This window comes from Pan troglodytes, chromosome 4 (genome assembly GCF_028858775.2).
Source record: "Pan troglodytes isolate AG18354 chromosome 4, NHGRI_mPanTro3-v2.0_pri, whole genome shotgun sequence".
NCBI lineage: Eukaryota > Metazoa > Chordata > Mammalia > Primates > Hominidae > Pan > Pan troglodytes.
In genome coordinates, this window is record NC_072402.2 from 5,678,845 (window position 1) to 5,696,697 (window position 17,853).

Consider the following 17,853-nt stretch of genomic DNA (forward strand, 5'->3'; position numbering starts at 1 on the left):
TTCTACCTTTTCAGCTATCTAACCCAAAGACATCATACTTGGAGGAAAACATACATAGCACGGATGTCCAATCTTTTGGCTTCCCTGGGCCACCTTGGAAGAAAAAGAATTGTCTTAGGCCCCACATAAAATACACTAACACTAACAATAGCTGATGAGCTTAAAAGAAAATCACACAAAAAAAGTATGATATATTAAGAAAGTTTATAAATTTGTGTTGGGCTGCATTCAAAGCCATGTTGAGCCTCATTCAAAGCTGTCCTGGGCCACATGCGGACTGCAGTCCGAGGGTTGGACAAGTTTGATATATAGTAAAACACATAGCATTACAGAGTTACAGAACATTCTGACCAACCACTGTGTAAGAAAAATGGATGCCAATTTTTACCCTGTCAACCAGAAGACCCTTCTGTAAGTTTCCAGCAACTCTATCTATAGAATAGCATCTCGATCCTGCCATTTTAGATGAGACTGTAAATTTACATACAAGATTCAAAGATATATAATACTCATCAGACACAGTTACACCTGAGGCTCTAAAAAGGAATCTTGACATTATTTTGTTATTTAAAAGACAACCATTTGTGACAAAATGACCTTCTCCCCCAAAAATTTAATCAGTGGCTAATCTCTGGAGACTATATGTACTAGCTTACATGGCAAACAAAGGAGCTTTGTGATGAATAATTTTGACATGGGAAAATGATCCTGGATTATCTGGGTGGGCCCTAAATGCAATCACTTGTTATAGATGAGCGGTAATATACACCCAGAAGAGAAGGAGATGGTAGGACCACAGAGAGCAAAGGATGCAGCCACAGACCAAGGAATACCACAGGCACCAGAAGCTGGAAGAGCCAAGAAATGGATGTTTCCCCAGAGCCTCTGGAGGGAGCAGGCCCTGCTGACACCCTGAGTTTGGCCTAGTGAAACTGACTTCAGACTTCTAGCCTTCAGAACAGGGAAACAATACATTTCGGATTTGTTTATGGCAATTTATCATAGCAGTGACAGGATATTAACTCATAAATCACTGGCCCCCATTTCCTTGCTCAGGTGAAAAATGTCCCTTGGGTTCACTCTCTTTGGACTTTTGGGGCCCACTATGTGCTAGACTGACAACTGCAGGCACAGTCCATTTTCATTGCACAGGGGGCATTGTCTAAACCTACCGGTTTGACTTGACAAATAATACAAACAAAATAAATTTAGTTTTGACAGACTGAAATGAATTGAATTGGTTGAAGTGAACATAAAGAACCATATGATTTTTAAAAAAACTACTTCTTATTTTTTAAAGCCCAACACAGTACTGTAGATTATAACATATGTATGCATGTTTGTGGGTATCTATACATGCACATATATACATATATATATATATATATACACACACACACATATATATGTATGAATTTTCAACCAAAATGTGAAGAAAATTGTAGTTAAAAATGCCATAATTTATCTTTTACTGGTAATTTCTAACTTATCGCTTTAATTTTCTCTACCTCCCAAACATCCTTACTCAAAAATTGGAGAAGAAATTTTTATTTATCCATCTAGCTCCTCTTTATCATCTTAGTCTGTTCAGCTGCAATATCACTACAGCAGGGATAACACTTTTAAATATAATCTGCTCTAATCTGCATAATTGTCTAACAGAAAACAGACAGGTGGTGCCTTCTCAATCAGCTTGAGGACAGTCTCTGAAGCAAACGTCACGAACATATGCAAATCATCGGCTAATATGCTAAATCAGAGGATGTGTTTTTATTAAGAATTTCGAATCTGCAAAATGGTTTCTCCTTGTATTATTTTTTCCTGGAAACTTTCAGGTTTTTTCCTTTGTGCTGTATGTTTAAGCCTGTATGCTAATCTTGACCTAAATCCCTATTCATCTTTCCATCATTAAACACGATCCTGTCATTCAGATGTTTGAAGGCTTAAGAGTGACTGTTTCTACTCTTTTAACTGCAACAATTTGGCATCCTGTTTCCCATAACTGCCATATCCATGTTTTATGGGATTTTGAAAAGGTTTCGGAAAGTATTTTGGACACAGGACAGCCTACTGAATGAGACTTGGAAAGTGCCCCAAGCAAAGTGGTAGGGGCCAAGAGAAAGCCCAGAAATGATTCATGGTGTGTTCACACCGTGTGGGCTGGCAAGTGCGGGAGACGGCTCTCTGCTAGCAGACTGGAACTAAATTCTTAGACATTCCTGGGCTGCCAAACAATGTCATCACAGGGGTTCCTAAAGAAGCTGTGAATTGGATGTCAGTGTCTTTTGGCTGAAAGGAGAGTTTGTGTCAGACCCCAAGAGGTCTCCTTAGATACATTTTTCTAATTGAGGCTCCTTCTCTTACCCTGACAAAGAAAAGCATTGACACCTGTGTATTCTGCGTGGGGAAGACTTTCAGCTAAGCCAGATTCCAAGCGGGAGGTTACAGCAGGCTCGGGTGTGGTTTATTCCCTCTGCCAGTTCAATACTTTTACCCCACATTTTCAAAGAAAGCGTGTGTCCTGTCTGGTCCCTGCACACCCTTCCTCCTCACCCAACACTCTGTGGTCCTACAATTTGACTACTATTCTTGCTGCTAGAGAGGCCAGGCCACACGGCATCCAAAGGGGATCCCATCGCCACGGCAGACACTTTGGCTACGTCCTGCCCTTCTCTTTCCTTCTCTGACCTTTTATTTCCATGGTGAAAATCCACAGCTCTTTAACACACTCTGCAGCAGCCCATTTTTAGCTTAAATAAAAGTGAAGAGAGGATTTAGTTTTCCAATCCCACTGCATTAGTGTCAAATATGTTTATGCTAGTAAGAGGAAAATAAATACATTCTGTCATACAGATGCCATTCAAATCTAATGGGACTCAATTTCATGCTTTCAATACTGAGAGGAAGTACCCAGATTAGCCTCAAATCAAGAGTGATTCCTGAACCTTCTCTATTTGCCACATGCTAGATTTCCAGTTTTTTTTATTGTCTTTATATATATATTTTTAATAGCAACAACACTAGATACCATTCTCACATGCTTTCCTCGGGATCCTATTAAATAGAATTGATTATCTGTGGGTATGCATCAACTTATAAAGTAGAAGAAGGCCCAGAATTTTTCAAAGAAGTTATGAGAAGTCTTTCGTAACTAAAAATTTTAAACATATCTGACACATATGAATTTAAAAAATAGCCACAGGAGAATTCAGTTTGAATTTACTTGATAATTTGAAGAAAATCATCACTCATGTTAGATAAAGCATTGTCAAGAGGGTCAAGGGAGGAGCCATACATCCTCTTCTGCTTGATCCTCTCAACAACTGTGGGACAATGTTATGTCATCATCCCATTTCGAAGGTGACAACCCTGTACCCTGGCATGGCTTTCCCAACATCCCACAGAGTATAACATAGGGTTAGGACAGGACTGTAGGGTTTTCCAACTCCAAATCTTCAATCTTTTCTGTGGCACCATTGAAAGCTACAAACTGGCCAGGTGTGGTGGCTCATGCCTGTAATCCCAGCACTTTGGGAGGCCGAGGTGGGCAGATCACGAGGTCAGGAGTTTGAGACCAGCCTGGTTAACATGATGAAACCCCATCTCTACCAAAAATACAAAAATTAGCTGGGTGTAGTGGTGGGCACCTGTAATCCCAGCTACTCAGGAACTCAGGAGCCTGAGACAGGAGAATAGTTGTAACCTGGGATGCAGAGGTTGCAGTGAGCTGAGATCACGCCACTGCACTCCAGCCTGGGCGACAGAGCAAGACTCTGTCTCAAAAAAAAAAAAAAAAAAAAAAAAGAAAGCTACAAACTATGCCAGTAACCAAGAAGATGTTTTGTTATCCATATACACACTTATTAAATAGATACTGCAATACTTTCCAGGTATCTGTTGCACGTGACGCCTGTCACCAAGCACCAAAGAAGCTCTTCCACCACATCTGGTCACGTAGCACATGTTCATCAAACACTTACTACCACAGCATTTTGTGTTTCTGGGGCTGGAGTGAGTGTTGGGGAGAAAGAGCTCTTGTACCTTCAGAGCTCATGCCCTGCTGAGGGGCCAGGGAAGTCGTAAAGAAGTTGATTAAATTATGTCAGGAAGCATCAAGTATTATAAAGAAAAAACAAAAAGCAAAGCGGGATCAGAAGAGTGACAGAGGGCAGGGATCGGGGTGGCCTGATCTGTGTGGGAAAGTGACTGATGGCGAAGACAACACAATTAGTTTCTGCCCATAGGGACCAAACAGAAACAACAACAGCAACAACAAATCAAACCAACAGGCAAAGTCATCATGAGCTGTGATATGTGATGGGAAGGAAAACTGGGAGGCTGGGAGACAGGATGATGGAGGAAGCGCTGCCCTTACAGAGGGTGGTGTGGGACCCTGTGCTGAGTGGGTGACCTGCATCCTGAGATCTGACGATTGAGAAGGAACCAGCTGAGTCCAGTGGAAGGAGGTGCATTCTACCAGAGCCATCATCAATTGCACTGATCTGATGACTGGAACAACCTGGTTCCTCAAGGACTTAAGAGAAACCAGTGTGGGTGTGGGAGAGGGATGGACAAGGGAGTGAGTGGAGGGTGGCCCAGAATGGAACTGAAGGGATGGGTCTGAGTCCACCCTGCAGTCCTGGGGGCAGGGGAGAAGTTCAGGTTTATCTCTAGGCTAACGGGAAGTCATGGGAGTGTTTTAATCCAGGTGACATTGTGTGGAGCCTGCATCGTGGGAGGGAGGGTGGAGCAGGGAGCAGTTAGGCCCCCTGGGAGTATCTGCCATGTCTGCACAGTGCTGTCAGGGTGACCTGACCACCGCCACAGGAGAGGAAAGGGGGCTGAATTTGTGGTGTGCTTGGAGATAGAACTGACGGACAGGTCGGAGCATGGATGGAGAGTGAATCAGATTGTCTGGATGAGGGCAGGGTCTCTCTTAAGGGAAGAGGGAAGATTTCAGAGGGAGGACCTGTTTGGGGACTGGGGAGGAGAGCGATGCATGTTACAAAGGTCATCTTAATTAGGGAAGCAAGGAATCTCTGACGGAGACAAGTCTTCATCTGGTGAGATTTGGGCAAGACAACTTCAAAGCTCTTTTCAGCGCCCCCATTACCCGTGCCAGGCAGTCACATGGCTGTACTCTGGGGCCTCCAGTGACAGCTCTGGCTGCTGGGACCTCCCCATCCTTGGACAGTTCTGCCTCTGATCACACCAGGGCTTCCTGCCCCAGGACTTGAACCTGAAAGATCCATTCAGCCCATCCAGAGATGGACGCAGTGCTGCTTCTCCAAGTGATTCCTCCCAGCACTCAGAAGGGGGACTATGTTCCCTGTTCCATTTCTCTGAACAGTCATGGCCTCCACCTTTCCTCTCCCAAGCATTCTCTGGCTACTTGTCCTGGCCATGGCTTTTGGATTGTGCTTTGTTTGTTTAATGCTCTCTGAATGAGGCATCCAGAACTAATGTGGTACCCACGGATGGGGCCAGAGAGACATCAGAGAAAGGCTCCTGCCTCCTTGACCTCGGCTGCTGGAGTCTGTTGATTCAGCCCCAGGCAACTCAGCCCTTTGGGCTCCCACATCACACTGATGATTCATTCTGATCCCAGTCAATTAGGCCCTTTTTTTGAACACATGCCCCTGTAAGCTGGGGCTCTTCAGTTCTGCTTTGGAGGACATGGTTTTGGATCCCAAATCATCTCGGCTACCTTCTGATGAACTGTCTGACAGCTGACACTGTAAAGATATTCCTGGTTTCACTCGTGACAAGAAGACAATGGAAACTCAGCTATTAGTGTTGGGCCCACAGCCCAAGCTGCAGCCACAGTCACAGTGTCATCACTGCACCGCGCTGGCAAGGATGGGGTGCTTGTCTAGGAGCTTTGTGAGCACAGACAGGATGCTGCGTGCCTTTGTAGAGCCAGTCTGTGGTGTCAGGCAGGCAGGAAATGTGCTACCCTTGAGTGAAGCAGGATCCCACACATTTGGCTTGGTTGTCTGAGACCAGATTCGGAGAGCACTAAATCCTGGCCTAAGAAGCCAGGGCTTTATTCTGCAGGAACTGGAAAATCATTGTAACGAAGGGCTAAAGAAGTATTTGGAAAGGTTAACTGGTGGAAAGGTTAAGGATGAACTGAAGATAATACGGCTAACTTTTTATGAACCCCCACAAAGAAGTCAATGTAGGGAAAACTTTGAGTTACATTGGGGGTAAAATAAGAATAATTGTGACTTACTTTGGATATAAAGTGAACATATAAAGTCAATCATTCATTCAATACCATAGCACTTTTGTGTCTTCTCAAAAGAAAACATCCAATTCAAGGTGGGTGAGAGTCAGGTGTGTGTGTGGTTTTTTGTTGTTGTTGTTGTTGTTGTTGTTTGACGGAGTTTTGCTCTTGTTGGCCAGGCTGGAGTGCAATGGTGTGATCTCGGCTCACTGCAACCTCCGCCTCCTGGGTTCAAGTGATTCTCCTGCCTCAGCCTCACGATTAGCTGGGATTACAGGCATGAGCCACCACTCCTGGCTAATTTTGTATTTTTAGTAGAGATGGAGTTTCTCCATGTTGGTCAGACTGGTCTCGAACTCCTGACCTCAGGTGATCTATCTGCCTCAGCCTCCCAAAGCACTGGGATTACAGGCATGAGCCACCGCACCCGGCTGAGAGTGAGTTTTACACAAAATTATTCTTGCTTAACAGGAGTACCAGCATGGTAAGACACATTTGTGGATGCACAGAGCCAGCATGATGTGGTCAGAGAGCAAACTATCACAGCACAGCATCTTCCTACAAGAATCATTTCTGTTGGCTGCTAAATATGTGATGTGTTCACATGGTTCAAAACCTCTCCCTCTCACCTTGGGGTCCACGTACCTAATCCACACCAGGCCCTCTGCCCACGCAGTTTCAGTTTCTTAGGAATCTTTCCAGTATTTCCTTATAGCAATCAGGCTCCCTTCTGCCTTTTCCTGCTCTTATTTCTTTGATTCTAAAAAAAAGTGAACAACTAAATAGGACACAGTCTAGAAACTAATCCAGAAGCTGAAGTGCACAATGGGCTTCTTAGCACATGTTTATCAAAGACTTATTACCACAACATCCAGTGTGCCTTGGGCTGGAGCGGGTGCCGGGGAGACAGAGCTCTTGTGAGTTCGGAGCTCATGTCCTGCTGAGGGGCCAGGAAAGGCATGAAGAAGAAGCTGATTAAATTATGTCAGGAAGCATCAAGTATTACAAAGAAAAAGTAAAAAGCAAAGCAGGATCAGAAGAGAGATGGAGAGTGGTGATTGGGGTGGCCTGATCTATGTGAGAAAGTGACCGACGGGCAAGACGTCAGAATTGGTTTCTGTCCATAGGGACCAAGCAGAAACAACAACAGCAACAACAAATAAAAATTAACGAACAAAGCCATCATGAGCTGTGATAAGTGATCAGAAGGAAAACCGGGAGGCTGGACGATGCATCAGCTCAGCCATGATGTTGGATCTGTAGCCAGTCACACTGAACTGACCCCCGGGTGCATCCCAGTTTGTACTGTGGAATTATTACTCTATTTTCGACTTAGTGCTAATAGATACTGTGGCTGGTTTATCCAATGGATGGGGTTCACTTTTTCCCTGATAATCCTGTTTTACAGTTTCAAGATAAAAGTAAAAACAAAAAAGAAATGAACAAAAACAAAAACCCTATGTGGAAAGTGTTGGGGAGAGGCACGTGGTACAGATACCCCAGACAGACTTTTCTAGAAACCACCTCTCATCTGTCTTGGGCAACATGAGGGGGTACTTGGATTTCTGGGCTGGTCATCCTCTTGTTGCTATTTCATGGAGGACACTGACATTCAGTGCTCCTGGCAAGCTCACTATGCAAATTTATATTATTTTGCCATTATAAAACAAATACACACTGGCATATCAAAGGAAATTTAGAAAATAAAGATTTTTAAAGTCCATTGGCATAATAAATTCAGAAAGAGCAGCTATTTTCAAAATAGTATGCCTTATTGTAAGTCAGTACAGAAACAAATTGTTGTAGCCAAGAGCTCACTGACAGGTGAAAATACTGGAATAACAGAGTAGCAGAATTCTAGAATGGGAAAGTAATTATTAAAAGGAGGAAAGAGCAGAGGCCAGCTTTCTTTAGCTGCCTGCCATTCGCTTCCTGTGAGGTGGATTGCAGATCCATCAGGAAGAGAGAACAGGGTTTCACAGTTCCCCTGCTTTTTACTCATAAATGTACAGGCTTCACCCAGCCCTGCCCTGGAAGGGAACATGAGGCACAATGTTAAGCAAAGAATCACAGAGATGCATTTATTTATTATGTGTGTTTTTATTTTTTTATTTTTTTGAGACAGGGTCTCGCTCTGTCACCCAGGCTGGAGTGTAGTGACACAATCATGGCTCACCACAGCCTTGACCTCCCTGGCTCAGGTGATCCTCGCACTTCAGCCTCCCAAGTAGCTGGGACTACAGGCATGCACCACCATGCCCAACTAATTTTTGTATTTTTTTGTAGAGAAGGAGTTTCACCATGCTGTGTAGGCTGGTCTCGAACTCCTGGACTGAAGTGATCCACCTGCTCAATCTCCCAAAGTGCTAGGATTACAGGCGTGAGTCACCACGTCTGATGGAGATGCAATTTTTTAAGAAACCCATATCAGTTAAAGATCTAGATTCTTGGTATAATAATGCAACAAAATAGCATGAGAATAAGCCGTTGCCCTGGCATGCGGAATGATTCAGAAAGCTAGGGAAGCAGCAGCCCAACAGAAGCTTGAGACTCACAGAGGAGGGCATGGGGAGCTCCTGGAGGTGCCAACTGGGCTTGTCAGTGCCGTAGTCAAATTTTCATATCTTCATCATCCCGTGAGCCAGAACCTAGGGGTAGAAAATATGCAGAAGGAAAATATACACAATGCATCAAACCATTGCCTATATTATGACTAGATCCAAATTAGCCTTGGGGTATAATGTTTACTTAGTTTACATGCATTATATACTTATTGCAGTAAACAAATTGAAATGTTCATATCCCTACTGTACAGAAATGAACACAGGTTCCCTTAATTTTGACACTTTTTGCTTGTTATTTTATTAAATCATAAAGAAATGAAATAAGTCACATGTCTGAACCTCTCGTACCCAGCTCTGGTCACAGGGCCTCCTGTACCTGGGACTAGAGGTGCATTCCATTGTAGGAGAATTACTTGATTTTTTCCAGTAGGTTTCCAAAATCAGAGTGATTTTTCACTTGAATTATTTCCTTAGAAATGCATCCCCAAGGAAAAGTGCTACACAAATACATTTTATTACACTTTTGATCATCAATTTACCAGACCTACTCTTTTATGGAACTGATAATATGAATCTTTCAGTAAAATACGTCTTGCAACACTGGCCCATCATCATCCTCTACATAAAATGAATATACATATGAGCCCCGGAAAAGGGGAATCTTGAAGGCCTAGGTTACAATTGCAGCCATGCCATTGATAGAAACCAAAGTCCTAAAAAATTCCTCTAAAGCCATAAATGAACCAGATATACAAATAACTACATGTGTAAACCTATAAAAATCTTTCTGAAAACAGAAAATATTCGAATAAATTAAGAGTAGATTTGGTACTTAAGACAGTATGTTAAATATATTGATTACTTCACGTAACTATGTAAATTAAAGGAAATCGCAATCAAAATTTCCACCATTTTTGGAAGTTGAAAATTCAGTCTTCTGGATAATTCAGAACTAGGCAGGAACATTCTGAACACAGGGAGAACAGGACCTTGCCACTCAATAATATTATATAAAATAAAGCAGCAGCAACTAAAACCGTTCATACTAAAGAAGAATTAAAAGATAGACTGATAGAGCAAGGAGCCCAGCTACATACCAAGTACACATGGCAACTTAATATTTAATGAAGACAGAATTTCAAATGAAGGGAGGAATATATAAATTAGTTAAGGCAATATATAGATTAGTTAAGAAATGGTATTAAAATAACTGCCATCTAGAAAATGACAATGGGTTAACATTATTTCTTACATGAAGAAATATTTTTTAAAATAATTGTGGCCTATGAAATTGTTTTTCTAAACATGAGTGGTTATGTAGATTAGTATATATAACACAGTAATTATTGTGTTGCAAATTATATGCTGAACAAAGTCAAGAAGCAAATAATTTACTCAGTGAACAAAGTCAAGAAGCAAATAATAATGGGATAAAAAGTATTGCAAGGAGGTATTTCAAAATAGCATGTCATTATTTTTGTAATAAAAATTATTTAAATGAAAACCCAGATACACCTATTTATAAAAACATAGTTCCAATATCACAACTGCGTTAAAAAAATTCAAAATCCTCTCCCAGAAAAAGTACTAACTAGAGAGATTTTAATGAGAATTAGGTATTTTTTTAAGAGAACTACAAATATTATCTAACAAATGTAAAAGCAGATTCAAATATATAGAAAAGTGTAACATGTGTTGGGAGTTAAAATGGATGCCAAAAGACATTGATCTAACTATTTCTTAGTCTCTGAATAACTTGTAGGGATCCTTTGGAACTAAAAGCCTCGTGTAGATGTCTTGTGTACACTGCAAAATCCAGCACGTGTGTGACATTCACAAAGGCCTTTTGACATCATCCCAACCACTCACCTAATATGAAACACCAAAGGGAAAATATCCTCAAATAGTTTTTTTTTTTCTGTTTGTGTTTGTGTGTTTTTCATGACATAAGTGAAATACAAGGGGATTCAAACTTCCCTTTAAGTATTTAGCTTGGTGCTTGACAAAGGATCCAACTGAGTGGCTAATTAACTAATTAATTTGAATTAATGTAGTAAGGGAGGTGAAAGAGCAAGATCTGCTGGACTCCTGTAGCTACCATCAGGCAGCTGTGAGCAATCAGAAACATTGGTTTGATAGAACTAATTCAAGTGTGTGTGGTTTTCAACTTCTGGTGGAATTCTTTGAGTCTACAATATGGACACAAGGGGCTCAACTGAAGTGAAAATTTTCCAATATGCAGACGGATTTGTAATTAACGTAGAGAATTAGCCAACTGTCTCTTGTGGGCATGGTCTTATTTCATGGCCAATCCTATTCCATAAAGGAATCTGACACTTTTCTAACCACAGGGGATTGGAGACAGAGCTTTCATCTTGTGTTTGTATATCACCTCCTTTCTCCTTCATTATAGGGGGTTGAATTGTGTCACCCTAAAAAGACGTGTTCAAGTTCGAATCCCCAGTACCTGTGAATGTGCTCTTATTTGGACACAGGGACTTTGAAAACTTAATCAAGTTAAGATGAGGCAATGCTGCATTAAAGTGGGCCCTAAATGCAATGACTCTTTTCCTTATAAAGTGAGAAGTGTCACAGAGACACACAGAGGGAAGAAGGCCACCTGTTTATTCACATTTTCAACTTTATGCCATCTATTCCATCCCGTTATTTGGAAGTCAAGACAACCCTCCTAGCTTTCTTCCTCAGTGCCGTCTCCTGAAACCCAACATGGAGAGCCACACAGTTTAGGTACAGAATGGAAGATCCAGACCCCAGACAAGATCGTTGCCTCTCCCCGCACTGTTTACTCTATGGCTACAAATGATCGCCTCTGAGAATGTCTGGATCTAAATGAGTGAGATATTTGTTGTTGTTTGTTTAGAAAGCCTTGTATAGCTTGATTGAGGGTATTGGTGCAGGAAAGTCTTTCTAGCCCCATTGTGAAATCTCTGTGCCTCCTTCAGTTTCCTCACTTGTAAATTAAGACCATTTTACCCCTCTCGTGGGGTTGGTACATCACCACACTCACGGGGCTTACAATGAGCGCATACACCTGCATTTGACCCTCGCTAATCACACTGTGATTAACCAAAGAAGTGAACATGATCTGAATCTGTGAGTCAGGAACCAACGTAAAGACCCAAATAATATGAAAAACCCAAACCTACATGAAAGTCATGGGATGGTGGACTTTTTGTCATCCCAGGACAGCCGGCCTGTGTTTACCCAAAAACTGGGCAAATTTTCATCCTTAAAAATGGACAAGATGCCCAACACCAGCTTCCTTGCAAGTGCCCACTGAGCTCCCAGCTCCAACGGAACAGATGAAATAGAACAGTGAGTTATCACCAAGAGTGAGTTTTCTATTGAGCAAGATTTTGCCTAGCACATGTGATCCATGGGATCAGTGAGGCTGTGCTGGTTGTGGGATGTCACCTGGTGGCGGTGATGGGGAGGAAGTGATGGAGAAAAGGTGAATGAAGGAACAGGAAGACCCCTGAGAGGAAGGAAGCCTCAGTCTGGAGAAGCTAAGAAAAAAAAAAAAAAAAAAAAAAAGAAGCATCCAAGACATTAAACAGAATACAGAAGACCAGATTAGAGGCTCGTTTCAATAGTAGGAGTTATCAGGGATAGGCCAGGGAGGAAGACAGCGCAGCCTGGGCTCCCAGACCATTCTCAGCTGACTTTTCATGCGGCTTTAAAAGGAGCTGGACTGGATGGGGTCTGGACTGTGCACCTAAGGGGACAAATCTCATATTTAAATTTGCAGAAATGTGGGGGCAGGGCCAAGATGGATGATTAGCAACAGCGGCGATCTGAGGCTCCCATAAAAAACAAAAAAACAAAAAAACAAAAACAAAAAAACATAATAAGCATGTAAATCCTTCACCGGCAACCAAGATATCCAGGTTATCTCATCAGAACTGACTAGGAGGCTTGCGTGATTCGCGAAGAGAAAGGAAGAGCAGTGTGGTGCGGCAGCCCACCCGAGAGCCACACAGGGCATGGAAGCCCCTCCCCACAGCCAAGGCAGGTGGTAAGTGAATGTGCTGCCCAGCCGGGTGAGACGAGAAGTCTTCTTCCAATCGAAGGTTTTTCTCAGTCGTTTCATGGTCTCACCAGCTTCTAGGAATGAAGCCTTGGACCACAGCGGTGAGTGTTACAGCTCGATTGGAGAAACGCGCGGACCCAAAGAGTGTGTGGCAGCAAGATTTACTAAAGCGAAAGCAAAAGTTAAGCAAAAGCGAAAGTAAAGCTTCCACTTAGTGGAAGGGAACCCGGAAGGGTAGCAGTTTCTGGCTTGGGTGTCTTATGCTTATATCCCCTCATGACCCCTCCCCTTTTCCTTTTTCTGTCCTATAGAATTAGCTTATTTTCTATCTGCTTGTGGGTTGGCGGGCCTGATTGGTTAAAAACGTCAGGCTGCAGCTAGAGCTTAAACTCCCTATATGATTGGTTGAAGTTTCAGTCCCTTAGCTTGCAGCTATGACTTATTTTGGCTTAGGGGAAAGTCCCCTTAGGGAAGTCCCTGTTGACTCAGGAAGTCCAGCCAACTTAGCCACTTAGTCCTTCACGGGGAAAACGTGCTTTTTCCACGGAACTGTGCAACCCATGGATCAGAAGATCTTACTCACAAACCCAGGCCACCAAGGCCTGGCATCCCCCAACCCCAGAGCTGCACAGATTCTCAACAGCCTCTCAGCTGGAATCTGCTTAAGCCGACTGAGCTCCCGGGGGGAGGGGCGACCAGCACCAGAGCTTCAGTTGCCTACTGTCTACACCATTTGAGCTCCTTGGGTGAGGGGCAGCAGCCAGCACTGGGACCCACAACCGCCTAACAAGCTAAGCTCCCTGGGAGGCGGAAGGGCAGCATCTATCTCTATAGCTCCAGGCTGCGCTTTTCCCCTGCTGGCACCAGGGAGGCTGGACTGCTTGGTCCCAAGACGTGTCCCCAACAGCCCAACACACCGGCTGTGGCAGTCAGCAGTGGAGTGCCTCTTCAGGCCTGACCCTGACTCATCCTTCCTCACTGGGCAGGGCTTCCCTGCAGAAACTCCAATAACTCCAGCCAGAGGCTCAGGGACAGAACCTGGATCTCTCTGGGCCTGAGCCTCTGGGGGATGGGTGGCCACAGTCTCTGTGGACCAGCAGACTTAGGCTTTCCTCCTGGTAGTTCTGAGGAATCCAGACAGCCCAGATGAGTGGGTTTCCCCCAGCGAGGTACACACCCTCCACCAAGGGACAGTCAAATAGCTTCGTTAAGTGGATCCTGTTCCCCATCCCACCCAACTGGATGAGATTCTCCAACAGGTGTTGTCAGACACCCTATACAGGATCGATCCTACTGGCATCCGGTTGGTGCCCCTTGAGGTCAAAGATCCCAGAAGAAGGAGTAGGCACCCATCTTTGCTGTTCTCCAGTGTTGGAGTGAGCCAGATGAGTAGGGCCTGAAGTGAACCCCCAGCAAACTGCAGCAACCCTGCAGAAGAGGGACTTGACCATTGGAAGAAAAACAAACAAATAGAAAGCAACAACAGCAGCAGCATCACCACTAACAACAAAAGCCCCCACAAAAACTCCATCCAAGGGTCAGCAACCTCAAAAATCAAAACTAGACAAACTCATGAAGATGAGAAAGAATCAATGAAAAAATGCTGAAAACCCAAAAGGCGGGAGTGCCTCTTCTCCAAATGAACACAGGGTCTCTCCAGCAAGAGCACAGAACTGGATGGAGGATGCGATGGATGAATTGACAGGGGTAGGCTTCAGAAGATGAGTAACAAAAAAATATGGTGAGCTAAAGGAGCATGTTCTAACCCAATGCAAAGAAGCTGAGAACCTTGATAAAAGATTAGAGGAGCTGCTAACTAGAATAACCGGTTTAGAGAGGAACATAAATGACCTGATGGAGCTGAAAAACACAGCGCAAGAACTTTGTGAAGCATACACAAGTAACAATAGCCGAATCAACCAAGCAGAAGAAAGGATATCAGAGTTTGAAGACCACCTTGCTGAAATAAGGCATGCAGACAAGATTAGAGAAAAAAGAATGAAAAGGAATGAACAAAGCCTCCAAGAAATATAAGACTTCATAAAAAGATCAAACCTATGATTGTTTGGAGTACCTGAAGGAGACAAGGAGAATGGAAACAAGCTGGAAAACACACTTTAGGATATTATCCAGGAGAACTTCCCCAACCTAGTAAGACAAGCCAACTGCAAATTCAGAAAATACAGGGAACACTACTAAGATACTCTACCACAAGATCAACCCCAAGATGCGTAATCATTAGATTCTCTAAAGTTGAAATGAAGGAAAAAATGTTAAGGGCAGCCAGAGAGAAAGGCCAGGTCACCTACAAAAGGAAGCCCATCAGACTAACAGCAGAATTCTCAGCAGAAACTCTACAAGCCAGAAGAGATTAGGGGCCAATATTCAACATTTTTAAAGAAAAAGGATTTCAAATCAACACCCTAACATCACAATTAGACAGCTAGAGAGGCAAGAGCAAACTAATTCAAAAGCTAGCAGAAAACAAGAAATATCTAAAATCAGAGCAGAATGGAAGGAGATAGAGACACAAAAAACCCTCCAAAAAATCAATGAATACAGGAGCTGGTTTTCTGAAAAAAAAAAAAGAAAAGAAAAAAAACCATTAGATAGATTGCTAGTTAGATTAATAAAGAGGAAAAGAGAGAAGAATCAAATAGACACAATAAAAAATGATAAAGGGGATATCACCAATGACCCCACAGAAATACAAACTACCATCAGAGAATACTAAAAACACCTCTACATAATAAACTAGAAAATCTAGAAGAAAGGGATAAATTCCTGGACACATACACCAGCCCAAGACTAAATCAGGAAGAAGTTGAATCCCTGAATAGACCAATAACAGGTTCTGTAACTGAGGCAGTAATTAAGAACCTAGAACCAAAACAAAAGCCCAGGACCAGACAGATTTATATCCAAATTCTACCAGAGGTACAGAGAGGAGCTGGTACCCTTCCTTCTGAAATTATTCCAAATAATTGAAAAGAAGGGACTCCTCCCTAACTCATTTAATGAAGCCAGCATCATCCTGATACCAAAACCAGGAAGAGACAAAATGAATAAAGAAAACTTCAGGCCAATATACCTGATGAACATCGATGTGAAAATTCTCAATATAATACTGGCAAACTGAATCCAGCAGCACATCAAACAAACTTACCCACCATGAACAAGTAAGCTTCACCCCTGGGATGCAAGGCTGGTTCAACGTATGCAAATCAATAAACGTAATCCACCACATGAACAGAACCAAAGATAAAAACCGCATAATTATTTCAATAGATGCAGAAAAGGCCTTTGATAAAATTAAACATCCCATCACGTTAAAAACTCTCAATAAACTAGGTATTGATGGAACAGATCTCAAAATAATAAAAGATATTTATGACAAACCCACAGCCAATATCATATTGAATGGGCAAAAGCTGGAAGCATTCCCTTTGAAAACTGGCCCAAGACAAGGATGACCTCTCTCACCACTCCTATTCAACATAGTTTTGGAAGTACTAGCCAGGGCAATCAGGCAAGAGAAAGAAATAAAGCGTATTCAAGTAGAAAGAGAGGAAGTCAAATTGTCTCTGTTTGCAGATGACATGATTCTATATTTAGTAAACCCCATTATCCCAGCCCAAAAATCCCTTAAACTGATAAGCAAATTTAACAAAGTCTCAGAATACAAAATCCATGTGCAAAAATCGCAAGCATTCCTTTACACCAACAATAGACAATCAGAGAACCAAATCATGAATGAACTCCCATTCACAATTGCTACAAAAAGAATAAAATTCCTAGGAATACAGCTAGCAAGGGATGTGTAGGACCTCCTCAAGGAGAACTACAAATCACTCTTCAAGGAAATAAGTGGAAAAGAAATAGAAAAACATTCCATCTTCATCAATAGGAAAAATCAATATTGTGAAAATGGTCATACTGCCCAAAGTAATTTATAGATTCAATGCTATACCCATCAAACTACCAATGACATTCTTCACAGAATTAGAAAAAAAAAACTATAAATTTCATATGGAATCAAAGAAGTCCCCATATAGCCAAGACAATCCTGAGCAAAAAGAACAAAGCTGGAGGCATCAAATTACCTGACTTCAAACTATACTACAAGGTTACAGTAACCATATCAGCATGGTACTGGTACCAAAACAGGCATATAGACCAATTGAACAGAACAGAGACCTCGGAAATAACACCACACCTCTCCAACAATCGGATCTTCGACAAACCTGACAAAAACAACCAATGGGGGAAGGGTCTCCTATCCAGTAAGTGGTGCTGGGGAAACGGGCTAGCCATATGCAGAAAACGGAAAGTGGACCCCTTCCTTATACCTTACACAAAAAAATAACTCAAGATGGATTAAAGACTTAAATTTAAAACCCAAAACCATAAAAACCCTAGAAGAAAACTTAGGCAATACCATTCAGGACATAGGCATGGGGAAACATTTTGTGATGAAAAATGACAAAAGCAATTGCAACAAAAGCCAAAATTGACAAATGGGACGTAATTAAACTGAAAAGCTTCTCCACAGCAAAAGAAACTAGCATCAGAGTGAACAGGCAACCTGCAGAATGGGAGAAAATATTTGCAATTTACCCATCTGACAAACGTCTAATATCCAGAATTACAAGGCATTTAAACAAATTTACAAGAATACAAACAATCCCATCAAAAAGTGGGCAAAGAATATCAACAGACGCTTCTCAAAAGAAGACATTTACACAGTCAACAAACATATGTAAAAAGCACAACATCACTAATCATCAGAGAAATGCAAATAAAAACCACAATGAGATACCATCTCATACCAGTCAGAATCGCTATTATTAAAACAACATGAAAAATAGATGCTGGCAAGGCTATGGAGAAATAGGAACGGTTTCACACTGTTGTTGTAAAATAAATTAGCTCAACCATTGTGGAAGATGGTATGGTGATTCCTCAAGAATCTAGAACCAGAAATACCATTTGACCCAGCAATCCCATTA

The 17,853-nt window shown here is 42.3% G+C and overlaps 2 long non-coding RNA genes across 2 annotated transcripts in view; both read left to right on the plus strand.

The window, feature by feature from the left end:
- The window catches only part of LOC134810049 (uncharacterized), a 30,267-nt gene extending 12,997 nt beyond the window's left edge, over window positions 1-17,270 (plus strand). The window contains exon 2 of the long non-coding RNA XR_010157135.1: window positions 1,663-17,270. This is a non-coding gene — a long non-coding RNA (uncharacterized LOC134810049). The remainder of the gene's footprint in view (window positions 1-1,662) is intronic.
- The window catches only part of LOC104006330 (uncharacterized), an 82,520-nt gene that overhangs the window by 26,180 nt on the left and 38,487 nt on the right, over window positions 1-17,853 (plus strand). The window lies entirely within an intron of this gene.